Source organism: Cupressus sempervirens, chromosome 5 (genome assembly GCF_028749045.1).
Source record: "Cupressus sempervirens isolate cs-2001-9-10 chromosome 5, ASM2874904v1, whole genome shotgun sequence".
Lineage (NCBI taxonomy): Eukaryota > Viridiplantae > Streptophyta > Pinopsida > Cupressales > Cupressaceae > Cupressus > Cupressus sempervirens.
In genome coordinates, this window is record NC_143122.1 from 1,022,056,128 (window position 1) to 1,022,071,851 (window position 15,724).

A 15,724-nucleotide genomic window follows, 5' to 3' on the forward strand; every position below is an offset into this window, starting at 1 on the left:
TGACTTACATGTCTCTGATGCTTAGATTGGATTTCCACATACCTATCTAATATTGATCATATTCATATCCTCATAGTTATACTAGTGATGGTTGTATGATCTCATGATGTCCCTAATAAATACTCAATGATGAAATTAAGAGTCTAAATGTTATGTGTTCCTTGCTGGTAAACTAGTTTGCATATTAGCTTTCATTTTAGGTTCATGTCATTTTTAATCTAGTTGTGCATTCCTACACATGGGAAGAGCTCTCTCTTCATCTTTTCTTTCTTTGTAGACATATCAACTCGCTACTTTCATCTTTTGCTTCTTCATGTCTTTTCACCTCCTTAATCTTTCGCTTCATCTCTTTTCTATCTTATCATGACATTATATAAATTTTTGACTTCTTAAATAATTTCAAAATCCTTGATTCATTTTTAGAATTGAAATCAAAATCTAAGTTCATCTTGATGGTCAAAATTGTCTTTTAAAATTCTACTTTGTTATGAGTAGCTAGCTAACCTTTTGAGGTCTAATTTCTAAATCATCACTGGGACATCTTCATTTCTTCATGTCTTCATCATTTCCATCCTTCATATTTACTTCAATTCAGCATTTCATGTCTAAAATCACCTTTCTACTCAATTTTGACCTAATTTTTATGCTATATCCTTCAAGGTCAACTCTAGTCAAACTAGGGGCATTTTATCAGTTTCTTATAGTCATTCTTGGCTTCTAATCATCTATCTGTCATCTTTAACATTTTTGTATTCTAATTTTCTCATGTCTAGCTAGTTTTTGCATCCCCTTACCTCATTTCAATTTCGATCTCAAGGGGGCAAAAATACTCTATCAATACTTGCTATAGCTATCTACTTCTTAGGAGCATTTTTTTGATCTTTTCACTTGCTCTTGATCTATCTACTTTGCTAGGTATTAGTATTCTTCTTGAATTCTGACATCATCTCTATCCTAGTGTTTAGTACTACCACTATCAGACTATACATTTAGGATTTGCTATCTCTTTTTGCATTTCATTTTTTGGAATCAGATATCTATTTCTATTGCTGCCTACTTGGCTTTTGTTTTCTTTGACATAATGTGTTCCCAGATCGATCACACATTAGTCAAAGAGGGAAAAATGTGATCACCTAAAAATGGTCATCTAGACTATTAGCCCCCTTCTCAACATTTTGGATAAATTAATTTAATCATTTACCTAGACCAAATTGCTAATAATCAATTTATTTGATTATAACCTATAGTTTGACTATGCTATCCTAAGTTCATTATTTGATTAAAAGAACATGTCCCTTTTTGATTAAATAAAAGACCCCATTCTTCTAACCCACTTAAAGTGCACACATAAAGTCTATTTTCTATTTTCCAATTAAAAGAAAAGGCTTTATGACTTTTTCCTTATATGACAAGTCAACTTATAATTCTATTGGTTGACTTGTGTGTGCACATGGATCACTCCTATTTTCAAATTCCACCGTTGATCATCCACCATCTTCATCTTGATCTCTACCATCTGTATCACTTTAAAAGGGAGAGAGCTTTCCCCCTCAAAGGATCCACCCTCATTTTGAATATTGTTATGCTGCAAGTTTTCTAATAGGTTTCTTTGGAGCTTTGTGGAGAACTTCTATTTCTTGTCTACATTCTCTCATACCATAGCATTTTAGCTTAGATTCATGTTGCATGTTAGTTTAGCTTCTATTTTGCAATAATTTATCTCACATAGCTTAATATTTGGATTTTAACACTCTCATACATGTTTTAGCATAGCTACATTTTGTATTCTCATCTTAGCTTAGTTTTCATACCTGCATTGCATTCTTGAGGAACTCCTTGAGATATTTGCATTCTTCCATCTTGTCTTTGGAACTTCCCATTGCATGGTTTACTAACAAGAAGAGTATTCCTAAGGCTCAACTGAAAGCCCTTCAACTTTAAATACACTCTCTTGCACTCCGTGGATAGGGAGCTCTAAGTCAGCATCCAAGCATTCCAACTCATGGAATCATTGGGATAGAATGGTTTAGAGTGTGACACACTTTCAAGTGTACACTAATTTCCTATGTATTTGAATGTCTAGTCATGAAGCAAAAGGGTTAGAAAGTTTGAGGCGAGAATTTGATAAGGAGAAGGAAAAGGGGGTTTTTCTTCATCAAGTGACCCAAGTGAAGATGTCTGCGATGGCATACTAAGAAAGAAGGCTTAAGAGGATGAATGCTTGAAGGGTGAACAAGCTATTAGAGTTTCAAAGAATGGAAGTCAATTAGAATTGAGGACTTAACAGAGATCTGTAATTTGCAAGTGAGGTTCTAAGTTGTATGAGATGAAAAATCTACTGTTACTTTCTAACAATTGTAATCAGTCTAGGGTAAATCCTTTGGAGTAAGGTTGACTTAATAGTCATTAGAAAATCCTTTAACAGGGTCGCATTCCAAGTGAATGGCCTAAACTCCTCTAACAAGGCTCACTTTTAGTAGGTTGACTGGAATCCTTTAATTGGGTCACATTTAATAGTGTGTATTGTAACCTTTAACAAGGTTGGCCTTTAATAGGGCATCACTTTAGAAGAGTGAAAAAGGAGTAGCATGTTACTAGTGGTTTTTCCTAAATTGGGTTTCCACATTAAATAATTATGTCATATATGTTGATGGATGTGTTATGTTTCATGCTTTACATTTTTGCAAGTTGATTTAACAGTAACATATAAGTTTTAGTTGATACACAATGAATGCATGCAAGGGTAAGAATATTTTATGGGTTCACTAAATTGTGAAAAATTTTATTTGTATATCTGGACTTTGAATAACTAATTCACCCCACCCTCTCAATTATTCTAAAAGAATTCCAACAATTGGCATCGGAGCCATCTGCTTAAGGTACCAGAAGCACAAAGATCAAGATGTCAAAAATAGAAAGTACCCAAGCTCAATAGTGACAACTTTCCTGCATGGAAAATTTTGATGAAGCTACACCTTGGAGGACTTGGAGATCATGCACAATATTGCATTTCAATGGAGCATGTTGATCCAGCAAGAGCCCTAACTATAGAAGATATGAAGAAAAAGAAATAACATAATCAGACAATGTTGGAGATTGCCTCTACCCTGAGCTATACTGAATTTGATGATATCAAAGATCTTGATAGTGTAAAGAAGATGTGGGACACCCTAGCCACCATCTATGGAGGAGACAAAAATGTTCAAAGAGACAAGTAAGAGAATCTCATGGGTAAGTTTGATGACATGAGAATGGAAGAAGGTGAGAATATTGCTCAATATGTTGCTAGGATAAAAGAAGTTGTTAGTGCAATAAAAGGTGCTACTGGTAAAATAGATGATGATACTATGCTAAGAAAAGTCTTGAGGACATTATTGCCTATTTATGTCATTAGAATTTCTATAATCCAAGAGTTAAGATTTATACCAGGAAATGATCTAACCCTTGAAGGTTTGGTAGGTAGATTCACTGGTTTTAAGCTATCTAATTTTGACAACTACAAACTAGAGAGTATTGAATCAACTTTCAAAGTAGAATTGTTATTGAAGGATTTTGAGGAGGTAAAGAAGAAGAAGAAGAAAAGAAAGATAAAATATGCATCCAGTGATAGCAACACACATGAGGAAGACATTGAACAATTGGAAGCATTTCTGGCAAGAAGATTTCATAGAGGAAAAGGAAAGTTCAAAGGCAATTTATGCATCATTTGTTTTAATTGTAATGAAGTTGGTCATATAGCTACAAGATGTACAAAAAAGAATAACTATGGAGAAGGAAAAAAGCACAAAAATAGAAAAGAGGATGATGGTAGAGAATATAGAGACAAAGGCAAGAAGTCATGCTACATTGTTGATGAACATGAATTTGATGAACATGATGATGAAGTGGTATATGTTGCAATGAAGGATGAATTTGATGAGGATGAGGTAATTGCACTTGTGACTTGTTTGAAGAAGAATGATAAATGGATCATTGATAGTGGATGCTCATATCACATGATTGGAGACAAAAGTAAGTTCATTACCTTAACTTGTTATGATGGAAATAGTGTAAGCTTTGGTAATGATGCACCATATTTGATAAAAGGAAAATGGTCTATCAAACTCACAGACAAGATTTCATGTCGCAATGCTTATTATGTTGAAGGATTGAATTATAACTTGTTAAATGTGTCATAATTGAGTAATCTAGGATGCAAAGTTGAGTTTGAAAATAAAACTACCAAGATAAATGACACAAATGGAAACTTTATTGGAAAAGGTGATCAAACTAGAAGTAATCTATTTTATCTGGATATAGAAGATGCTACTTGTCTTATTAAAAAATTTGATGATGTATTACTTTGACACAAGAGATTATGTCATGCTAATTTTGATAATCTGATTAGTATCAGTAACATGAAAAGAGTTAGAGGTTTTCCTAAGTTGAAGAAACTTGATAATATAATATGCAAACAATTTCAACTAGGAAAAATGACAAAGTCAATCTTTAAAAGTAAAGCTTATACCTCTAAGGAAATACTAGAAATTGTTCATACTAACTTGTGTGGACCTATTGAAGTGAAAATGTACAAAGTAGATAAGTATATAATGCTATTTGTTGATGATTACTCCAGAATGATGATAGTCATGTTTCTAAAACAAAAATTTGATACTTTTCAAATATTTAAGTGGTACTTGGCAAGATGAAAAAGAAACGGGTAAAAGTTTGAAATTCTTGAGATCAAATAGAGGAGAATTCACTTCAAATGAGTTTGAGATGTTCTGTAATGACAGAGGAATCAAAAGACAAACATCTGCACCTAGGACCTCTCCACAAAATGGAATTTCTAAAAGAAGAAACATGTCTACAATGGACTATGCCAAAACACTTATGATGGAGAAGAATGTTGCTCTGAAATACTGGAGAGAAGTTGTAAGTACTATTGTATATACCTTGAACCATGTGCAAGTCAATAAAGATACTCATTCAACACCTTTTGAACTATGGTATGGATATCCACCTAAAGTGAAATACTTTAAGGTATTTGGAAGTAAATGTTATACTCTTGAATATGTTAGGAGTGGAAAGTTTGATGCAAAAAGTGAAGAAGGTATATTCCTTGGTTACTCCACAAGAAGTAAAGCCTACAAGTGTTTAAATACTAACATTAGCAAAATTGTGGAAAGTGAAAATGTGAATTTTGATGAATTTATAGAAGTATATGAGGCTGAACCTACAAAGGAACCAAAATAATACAAATCATTTGTATATTTCTATGAAGAAATGTCTATTGAAGAAGATGCTACAAATCAAGTTGCAAACCAACAGCAAGTCCCAATAACTACTGAGTCACAACATTTGAATGTCGAGTTGCATTCAAGAATCGAGTTGCATTCAGATGCCAAGTTGCAGAATGAGGAAAATTCTAATTCTAATTATGACATTAGCACACATGAAAGAGATGCTAAAATACCTAATAGAGATATACATAGTGACACTGAAGCTAAGAGACAAAATTTAGTCACAAGAACTGAGCCAAGATTGTTCAAATGTGTCAAAAGACATCATCCTATAGATGAAATTGTTGGAGACAAAGAGGCAAGGCCAATGAAAAGAAATGGATTCAGAAGTGAATCATGTTTGTTAAGCATGAAGGAACCTAAGACAGCAGAAGATACATTGGGAGATGACAATTGGTACAAGGCTATGAAAGAAGAAATTCAATAGATAGAGAAGAAAAAGACATGGAGTCTAGTTCCTAGACTAGAAGACAAGAATGTGAATGACACCAAATGGGTATTCAAAAAAAAACTAAATGAGCATGGTGAAGTGACAAGGAACAAAGCAAGACTAGTTTTCAAAGGTTATGAACAAGAAGAAGGAATTGACTATGGTGAGACATTTTCCCCTATTGCAAGAATGGAAGGAGTGAGAATTTTGCTTCCTTATATTGCATACAAAGGTTTCAAATTTTATTAGATTGATGTTAAATCTACATTTTTGAATGATATATTAGAAGAAGAAGTTTACATAGAACAACCAGAAGGTTTTTTTGATAAAAATAATAAGGACATGGTGTGTAGACTACACAAAACCTTATATGGATTAAAACAAGCACCAAGAGCATGGTATGAAAGACTTCATACTTATCTTATGGAGATTGGATTTGAAAGGATTGATTATAACAACAATTTGTACATGAAGATAGATAAGGACAAAGGTATACTATTATCTGAAATATTTGTTGATGATATCATATTTGGAGTACAAGATGCTTTGTGTAAGGACTTTGCAAATTAGATGAAGCAAGAATTTGAAATGTCAATGTTTGGCAAGATCAAATTCTTTATGGGACTACAAGTATATTAGATGAAATATGGTATATATATCACTCAATCAAAATATATCAAAGAGATATTGAAGACATTCAGACTAGAGGATTCCAAGCCAGTAAGTACACCTATGGTGACAACACTCAAGCTATTAAAGAATGATGATTCAACTGAGTTAAATCAAATATTATACAAATCCATGATTAGAAAACTACAATATGTAGTACACAACATACCTGATATTGCATTAGCTGTAGGGATAGTTGCAATATTCTCTACTAATCCTAGAGAGAATCACTTGATGGCCATGGAAAGGATAATGAGATACTTGAAAGGAATAGAAGGGTTTTGTTTATACTCTAAGAAGAATGAAAAATTTGAACTGAGAGCCTACATTGATGCTGATTGGGTTGGAAACATTAATGATAGAAAAACACCAGTAGAGGAGAATTCTTCTTAGGTAAAAGATTTGTTACATGGACTAGGAAGAAGCAGAGTTGTACTTCTCAATCTATTGTTGAAGTATACAAGAAGAGTTGTACTTCTCAATATATTGTTGAAGTATAGTATGTTGCCGCTGCTATTAACTGCACACAAATTGTATGGATCAAACACCTACTTAAGGGAATGAAGGAAGAAATCACAAAACTAGTGACTCTTTATTGTGATAATACAAGTGCTATCAATATATCAAAGAATCCTATGATGCATACAAAGACAAAGCACATTGCAATCAAGTATAATTTTGTAAGGGAATTGGTTCAAGATAAAGAGGTGAAGATGGAATATATTAACACAAAGGAGAAAATTGTTGATATCTTTACAAAAGCATTACCTAAGGATGTTTATGAGTATCTAAGAGGTAAACTAAGGGTGATACCCTATCAAAGAATGTGTAAAAGATAGAGGGAGTACCTTGTATCAAACAAGCTAACGTTCATTTAATAAAAATTGATGTACTAGATCTTACTTTAGGAGTTGCCTAAAGTAATCATAGAACTAGAACTACAAAATAGTCACAACCAAGGTGATAGAGGGAGAAATTGAAGAACTTGTAAAAGCCTATATCTACATTTATTAAAGATATGAAGTGTTGAGTCTATGTCTTTGGCATTATTGCCAAAGAGGGAGAAAGTGCATTAAACTAATCAAGTGCAAGAGGAACAATGGAGAAAGTACATTATCAGAAGATTAGAAGATCAATGAAGATCAAAAGAAAGAAAGAGGGAGAAAGAAAAAAACAATTAGAGGGAGGATCAGAACAAAGAGGGCGATATTTGGCTGATCAATTCAATATGAAACAAAGAAGATATAGAAGGAACTCAGAGGGAGTTATATTTTGTAACCTAATCAGAAGATGGAAGTTGCTAATAGAGGGAGAAGTTTCAATACATGGTTTTCCTTTGGTATTGGCTTACTGTTTTAACTGAGTTAGTTTGATGGAACAAGATGTTCATCATTTGATTGACTTGGTTGATTAGTTTGGTTTGCCATCAATTCCAAAGAGGGAGATTGTTGATATCTGATTGAAAAGATCTTTGATTAGAAAGATTGTTGAAGAAGACTATGTGTTTCAATCATTGTTTAGTCAGTGATGTCAAACTTGCTATTTGCTAGTAAGGCAATTGCTTATATGTTTCAAGTACTATCACTTAGTTGATTGATGAGGAGGATTTGATCAATAAGATGTAAAAAAAGTATCTAGAGGAAAGGTTGAGTTATGGTTATGTAATGAAGTACACAAATTAGTTAAGATAGTGATAACGTAATGTATTGATGATCTACTTGAGGTTACAAAATGGCTGGCTACACTTAGAAAGTTTAGAAGAATAAAGTTAAACAAAGTTCATTTGCTAAGCTTGATCAAGTGGATAGTAGGTAATGAGAAAAGCTAGTTCAAGCTGAGAAAAAAGATAGTTGATGTTGAGTGAAAGAAAATTCTAATGGATGCCAAGAAAGTTAGTAGATATTGAGTAACTTTTCAGTTGATTCTAAACATCAGTAAAATCTATTTGATGCCAGGTGATTTTACAGTTGGTGCCAAGTGAGGTAGTATGTGCTAAGCATTAGATGATTGATAATGTTGAGCTGCTACATTATGAAAAAGATCAAAGATTTTCCAAATAAAAGCTAAAAAATTTGTTTTCTTGGAACTTGTGAATTAGGAGGAAGATAAGATTGATGAGTCGGTGGCACATAATCTTATGTAAACCATTTTGAAGGAAAATTTAAATGGATTCTAAGAGAAATTTACCTAATCCGTCCAAAAACCATAATTTAGATGATGGATAATGAGAGGGAAAATACTCTAATTTCTTATATATAGGAATGTCTGGTCATGAAGCAAAATAGTTAGAGAGTTTGAGGCAAGAATCTGATAAGTGTTGTAGTTTCACAATGCATGCTCCATTTCACCTAGAAATGGGGATCCCTTACTTTATTTTTCACTTTTTGGATCCCTAGTTTGAGGTCCAAGTATTTTTCTAATTTTTTTTTGACCTAATCTAGGTCTCGATTGGAAAACCCAGTCTCTAAAAGTCAAGTTTCTCAGGGAAGAAGTATTTTTTGCAAAATAAAAAGGTGCACTAGTGCACCTAAATAGATTTGCTAGTGTGCCAAAGTACTAAGAAATGGACATTCACCTTTGGTGATGGATAGATGCACACTTGGGCAAAATCATAAGGTGCATCTTATCACCCGCAAAGCAACATTAAACACAAAAGAAGGTGCACATCAACACACCTCCTTCTCTATGAAATCCTAAGTAGAAAAAAACTAAAAGACTTAAAAAACATAGAAAAATTGCAAATCGAAGGTGTGCATTGCACACCTTAATTTGTTTCATCCTTTGCACTAAGTATGATATAGGGTGTGCATCAGTGCACCCCATGAGGTGCTCTAGGTGCACATTTTTTCTATGTTCTAGGGTCAAATTCAATTTTTTTGGGTGTTTTAAATAGTTAGGGTTTTCTTGTGTTTTGTGTCATCATTAGGGTTTGTCTTAATTAAGCATTTTCATCTTGTTGGACTAATGTTTGCTTCTTTTTCTAGGTAAAAAAGGCATCCTTAACTTGTTGGGGTCATAACTTTTGACCTAGATCTCAAAAATCAAAATAGTTTACACTATTGGAAAGAAGAACTGAAAGTTTCAACTTGATATTTTGAGCAAAAGACCTTCGAAAAAGCCAGTTAAAAGGACCTAGAAAAAACTTGTAAAAAAGTATGAAAAAGTTTCAAACATTTGATCATTTTGGATAATTTGGATCACTTGCTCTCTGATTGGGGAAGGATCAGGTAGTTAGAGAGAAGAAAAAATTGAGCAATTTACACTAAAGATCAAAGATACAGAGGCCAAATACATGAACCAGAACATGTTCTTCATCTTATGCAACCATTAATGACAAGATTCAACACAGGTGCCTTGAAATTTTAGAAGTAGAAGGACTTCAGGTGTATGAAAGTTTTTGGCTATAAAGAGGGTATAAATAATCAAAAGGATCAAAATAAGCACACAAAAGTGATCTAAAACTCCATTTGAGAAAAACCTAGAAACTATTTTCAAAATCGAGAACTTTGATTTTTTGGCAATTTGAGCACCTTGCAAAAATTTCATCAAGGTGTGCAGGTGTGCATTTTCAATGTTTTGGAAGATTTAAAGAATTCATAGGTGCATAAGTGTGCATTTTCAATGTTTTGGAAGATTTGAAGAATTCACAAGTGCATAGGTGCACAGGTGCGCAAGTGTCCATGTGAGCTGGTGCACTTTTCCAGAGGTGTGCCAGTAATTAACTACTAATTCCAAAAATAGAGCTTTCCATGCATTGAAAATGCATTCTGACAGTAATTTAACTCTAACAAATGCCTAGTAAATGATCAACTTCTATTTTTGACACTTTGACACACTTCTACTTCAACTAAAGGCTTTCTTATTCTTTGTCTTCTCATAAATTCTTTGTTCTTTGACATGTAAATGCGCATGCATCCAATTAAGGATATAAAAATGGATGGAGTCTTAATTAGCACTAGTTAGATAGTTAGTTTGTACATAAATAGTTTTGATTTATTAGTTTAGAAGCATATGTTTTCATAAAGAGATCCCTCACTCTCAACACAAATTGAGGAGAGAATTTCTTATAAATTTAGGATTGTAATCTATAATCAGGGTCGCTTTTATTTTGCAATAATATATACTTTTGGTGCTCGCATTTGGATTTTAGTAATTCTTACCTAAGTGTGTCATATTTTGTGAATGTATGTTCATGGAATTGTGATTGAGCCAAAATTTTATTGCTTCATTCTTGGTTGTGCGATCTTTTAATTTTGGTGTTTGCTATGGGTCTACAAATTCTGATGACATATCTAGTTCAAGAAGAGATCACCATTTTGTTCTTTCATATCTTTTTGCTTCGCATGAGTAAACTTTCTATGGCCTTGTGATTTGATGAAAAGTGAAACATCATATGGTTATTGAATTCCTCATAGATGATTGCATCAGTGGAATTTAAGAAGCAATGCTCCTACTTTCATTAGTTACCTACAAATCTTTTCAAAAGCTTAACTCGTAGACATGTTATTTTTGTAGCTTATGTTTGTTAAGCTTTTACTTTCATGTCATTTTCTTAAACTTCTTGTTACCTTATCTTTTTTATTTTCTTTACTAAACCCTAGTTAAATTAGGAATTCATATAGTTTCATTGTTATATTGCATTCATTTAAAAATAGAAAATACCAAAAAACATATCTTTTTTGTGGTTAATTTTGAAACAACAAGTAGATTGGTCATTTGATCTAAAATTGGTTCAAACCAGCAAAGGCCTCCTCATGAATATTCACATTTATCTTCAATTGGGTAGATTCTAGTAGGTCACAAGATCACCTAGAACCTTGGAGTTGATTCACAAGATTGACTTTTCAAGAGAGGAGTTCAAAAGAATTCCTACCGTTAAGTATCGGGCAAAATGATAACTCAACAATAAGGAGAAGGAAAAAGGGGTTTTGCTTCATCAAGTGACCCAAGTGAAGAAGTCTATAATGGCATACAAAGAAAAAAGGCCTAAGAGGACGAATTCTTAAAGGGTGAACAAGTTGTCAGAGCTGCAAAGAATGGAAGCCAAGCAAAGTTGAGGACTTAACAAAGATCTGTAATCTGCAAGTGAGTTTGTAAGTTGTATCAGATCAAAAATCTAATGTTACTTTCTAAAAATTATAATTGATCTAGGGTAAATCCTTTGAAGTAAGGTTGACTTAAAAATCATTGGAAAATCCTTTAATAGGGTGGCATTTGAAATGAATGGCCTAAAGTCATCTAACAAGACTCACTTTTAGTAGGGTAACTAAAATCCCTTAACCTGATCACATTTAATAGTGCACATTGTAACCTTTAATAGGGTTGGCCTTTAATAGGGAATCACATTAGAAGAGTGAAAAAGGAGTAGCATGTTACTGATGGTTTTTCTGAAATTGGGTTTCCACATTAAATCATTGTGTCAAATGTGCTAATGGATGTGTTGTGTTTCATGCTTTACATTTTTGCAAGTTGATTTGATATAACATATAAGTTTTTATTGATACACAATGAATGCATGCATGGGTAAGAATGTTTTTATGGGTCCACTAAATGGTGAAAAGTTTTATTTATACATCTAGACTTTGAATAATTGATTCACTTGTCCCCCTCTTAGTTATTCTAAAAGAATTACAAGACTGTGTTTTCTTGAATCTATGGACTTCTACGGTTTAATGAAGGAATATTACATGTTGATAAATATTTCCTCATCTATGCTATGTTTGGGTAGGTTCCTTCTTGTAGCCATAGGATTTGCAAAGAATGACAATTTAAACATTATACCTTTTCTAACATTGATGATATAATGAATATATATATATATATATATATATAAGTTGTTGTGTTTAATGTTTTTAAGGTGTTTTTTGCACATATTCAAGTTAGCATTTCAATACTAAGTCAAAGCTGACCCGATTAATAAATCACCACAACAAGAAGAATATGATGTGACTTCTGTTATGGCAACACACGAATATAGCTTCTTCAACCTACTATATTCTTGGAGGATTTAAAACACAGTTAATGATATTTCTATTGTAAACTTTATGATCTATAATTGATCCTCATTGATAGAGTGATCATAGAAGTAGGAAGTTTTTTTAGCTTTCCTTTAAATAATTCTTGTTGTAACCTTGAAAAGGGATTTTTCCTGGTTTTGACCAGAAGGAATATAGAATAGATTGTTTAGCAATGTGTAATCTTATTTTTAGATTTAATCTCTTACTATGAATGAATATAATACAAAGTTCAAGTTTCCACCTTTAGTCTTGATCATCTTTCTATTATCTCATCCAAGGGGGCCCACTTGGTGAATGAACTACTTTATTAGAATAGATTTTATTTCTTTGGAAAGTAGACTTCTACTGTTTCTAGAACCATTGATAAAAGAATCATTGAACTGTTCCTGCAACATAGGTGCATAAATAGATTAATTGTTTGCAGCATTACTCTAAGCTTTAAGATCAGCTCCTAGTGTAGTTTCCTTCAACATTTCTTTCTTGTTGTAGTTGTAATGACATAAAGAGGAACCAGAGCATATACTTTGCATCCACCCTCTCAAGCTTACACTCCCAGGTTGACAAATAAAATGAATTTAGTATGTTATTCTTAGGAAAAGACATGATTCTATCTAATCATAGAGTCAATTTAGAAGGATGTCCAATCCTTTGTTATCTAGGTATTTAGCTGATTGACCAGTCTTGGAGACTTTTCTTGCCAAAAAACTTGTTAAATTTTTTGCCAACTCACGACCTTATGACTCACCCTTTAAACCTACTTGGTGGAGGGATGGTCATTTCTATAACTATCATAGAAATAAGGGTCACAACACTGATAATTGTTTTAAACTCAAGGATGTAATACAAGACCTTATTGACAAAGGGAAGGTTGTCACTAATAGATTGGTTAATAATCAAAATCACAAGGCTTTTAGATAACCTTTTCCTAATTATTAACAAGGATAAATATCCAATGCTAATAAGAAGGGCAATGTGTTGGAATTGTTTAGAATATCTAGGGGGTAGGGTGAATCAATTATCCAAGGTGTAGATATACAAATAAAAATTTTCAATGCTTATTAGACTCATATCCATAAAACCTTATTATGCATGCATCCATTAGATCATACAATACTTAAACTTTGTCAGTTACTACCCTAGGTCAAAACAACTTTGCATAAATGTAAACATGAAACATAATAGATTTAATAACACATTTTACATAAGGATTTTACATGAAAATCAAATATTGGAAAAACCACTAGTAACATGCTACTAATTCTCACTCTTCTAAAGTGATGCCTTGTGAAAGGCCAACCTTGTGAAAGGTTACAATACACACTATTAGATGTGACCCGGTTAAAGGATTTCAATCACCCTATTAGGAGTGAGCATTTTTAGAGGACTTTAGACCATTCCATTAGAATTTCACCTAGTTAAAAGATTTACAAACGACTATTAGATCAACCTTAATCTAAAGGGTTTTCCCTAGACTTATACAATGGTTAGAAAGTAACAATAAGGCTTGATCTGATGACAAATTACAACTCACTTGTAGATTATAGATCTCTATTTCAGTTCTCCATTCTACTGGGCATTGACACACTTCAACTTTGATAGCATGTTCACCCTTCAAGCATTCATACTCTTAAGTCTTCTTGCTTTTCATGCCAACTGTAGTCACTTCTATTTGGCCACTGATGAATCAATACCCTAGACTCCTTTTCTTCTGACTAGCTATCTCTATAAATAGAGAATTTAAATCTTTTGCCACTTAATCACAATCATTCATTTTAGGGTTAGGTAGGATACAATGAATCTATCCAATTTTCTATTGGGTTCCTCTAGAAACATCTTCCTCAATCTTCCTTGAATTTGCCTCCAAATGATTTACCTTGAATTCTATGCCACCAGTTCATCATAGTTATCTTCCACATGCATCACACAATTCAAGAAAATAAAATAATTGGCTTAGATCTATCAAATCTTTGATTTAACATATTAATTGGTACTTGGCTTCTATACTATTCTTCCACTTGGCCAACACTAGTTTACTCTATGAACACTAAAGTTTACTGATGCTTGACATCAACTAATCTTTACTCAGCATATACTAATAATCACTTGGCTTACAATGATTTCTACTCAACTTGCACTGACTACTCAACAAGGCTCGACATACACTTTTCATAGTTTATCTTCTTCCAATCTTAACTTGAGTAATCTTTCATTTCAAATTTTATGTAGATAAATATTACACTATACTATCATGTCTTACTTGGTCTTAATGCTTCATTTACATACCAAATAACTCAACCTTTCTCTAGGTGCTATTGTTATCTCCTCTTCTCAAATCATCTTCATCAATCAACTAAATGATAACTTTTTGATCAAAGAGAAATTGTCTCACCAAAAGGTAGTAGGTTTGACATCATTGACAAAATAATAATTGTGCCATTACTAGTTCTTCACTTCAAAACAATCTTATATCAGTGATCTCCCTCTTTGACATTGCTGGAAAACCAATACCAACAACAATACCAAAAAATAAAATAAATCTTTGAAATTTCTCCCTCTATCAGTATATGTCCTTCCGTTGTGTAAGGTAATGTGAGTTTTTCCAAGTTCCTTTACTATCTACTATATCTTCTCCCTCTAACTTATATCTCCCTTTTTCTAATCTTTAGGTATCTATGTCTCTCTAATCTATTCTTATGTCTCCCTCAATACTCTCTCCCTCTTACTAGGTAGATGTATATTTCTTTTAGTTATTCCTCCCTCAGTAGGTCATTTCTCCTTCTTTGACAACAATTCAAAAGACTTGACATCTTTGTATGCAAATATAATCTATTTTAGATTCTCCCTCTATCACCTTTCATGTGACTGTAAATCTTCTAATTCAGCTCCTTCACTACTTTAGGTAGCTCCTAAAGTAATATCCTCTACATCAAGTTGTAAGATACAACATTCAAATTTAGTTAATGTAGGGCACTACTTATGCTTCTGAAGTAGCTTTGGATAGGGGTAGCACCCCTAGTTTACCTCTAAGATACTCATGAGAATCCTTAGGTAAAACTTTTGTGAAGATATTGTCTATCTATTCTTTTGTATTCACATATTCCATCTTCACTTCTTTGTCTTGAACTAACTCTCTCAAGTAATGATACTTCATTGCAGTGTGCTTAGTCTTTGTGTACATCACAAGGTTCTTTGATATATTTATAACACTTGTATTATCACAATAAAGTACCACAGGTTCAGTAATTTCCTCATTCATACCTTTGAGTAGCAATTTTATCCATACAATGTTTGTACAATTTACTAAAACAACCACATATTCAGCTTTA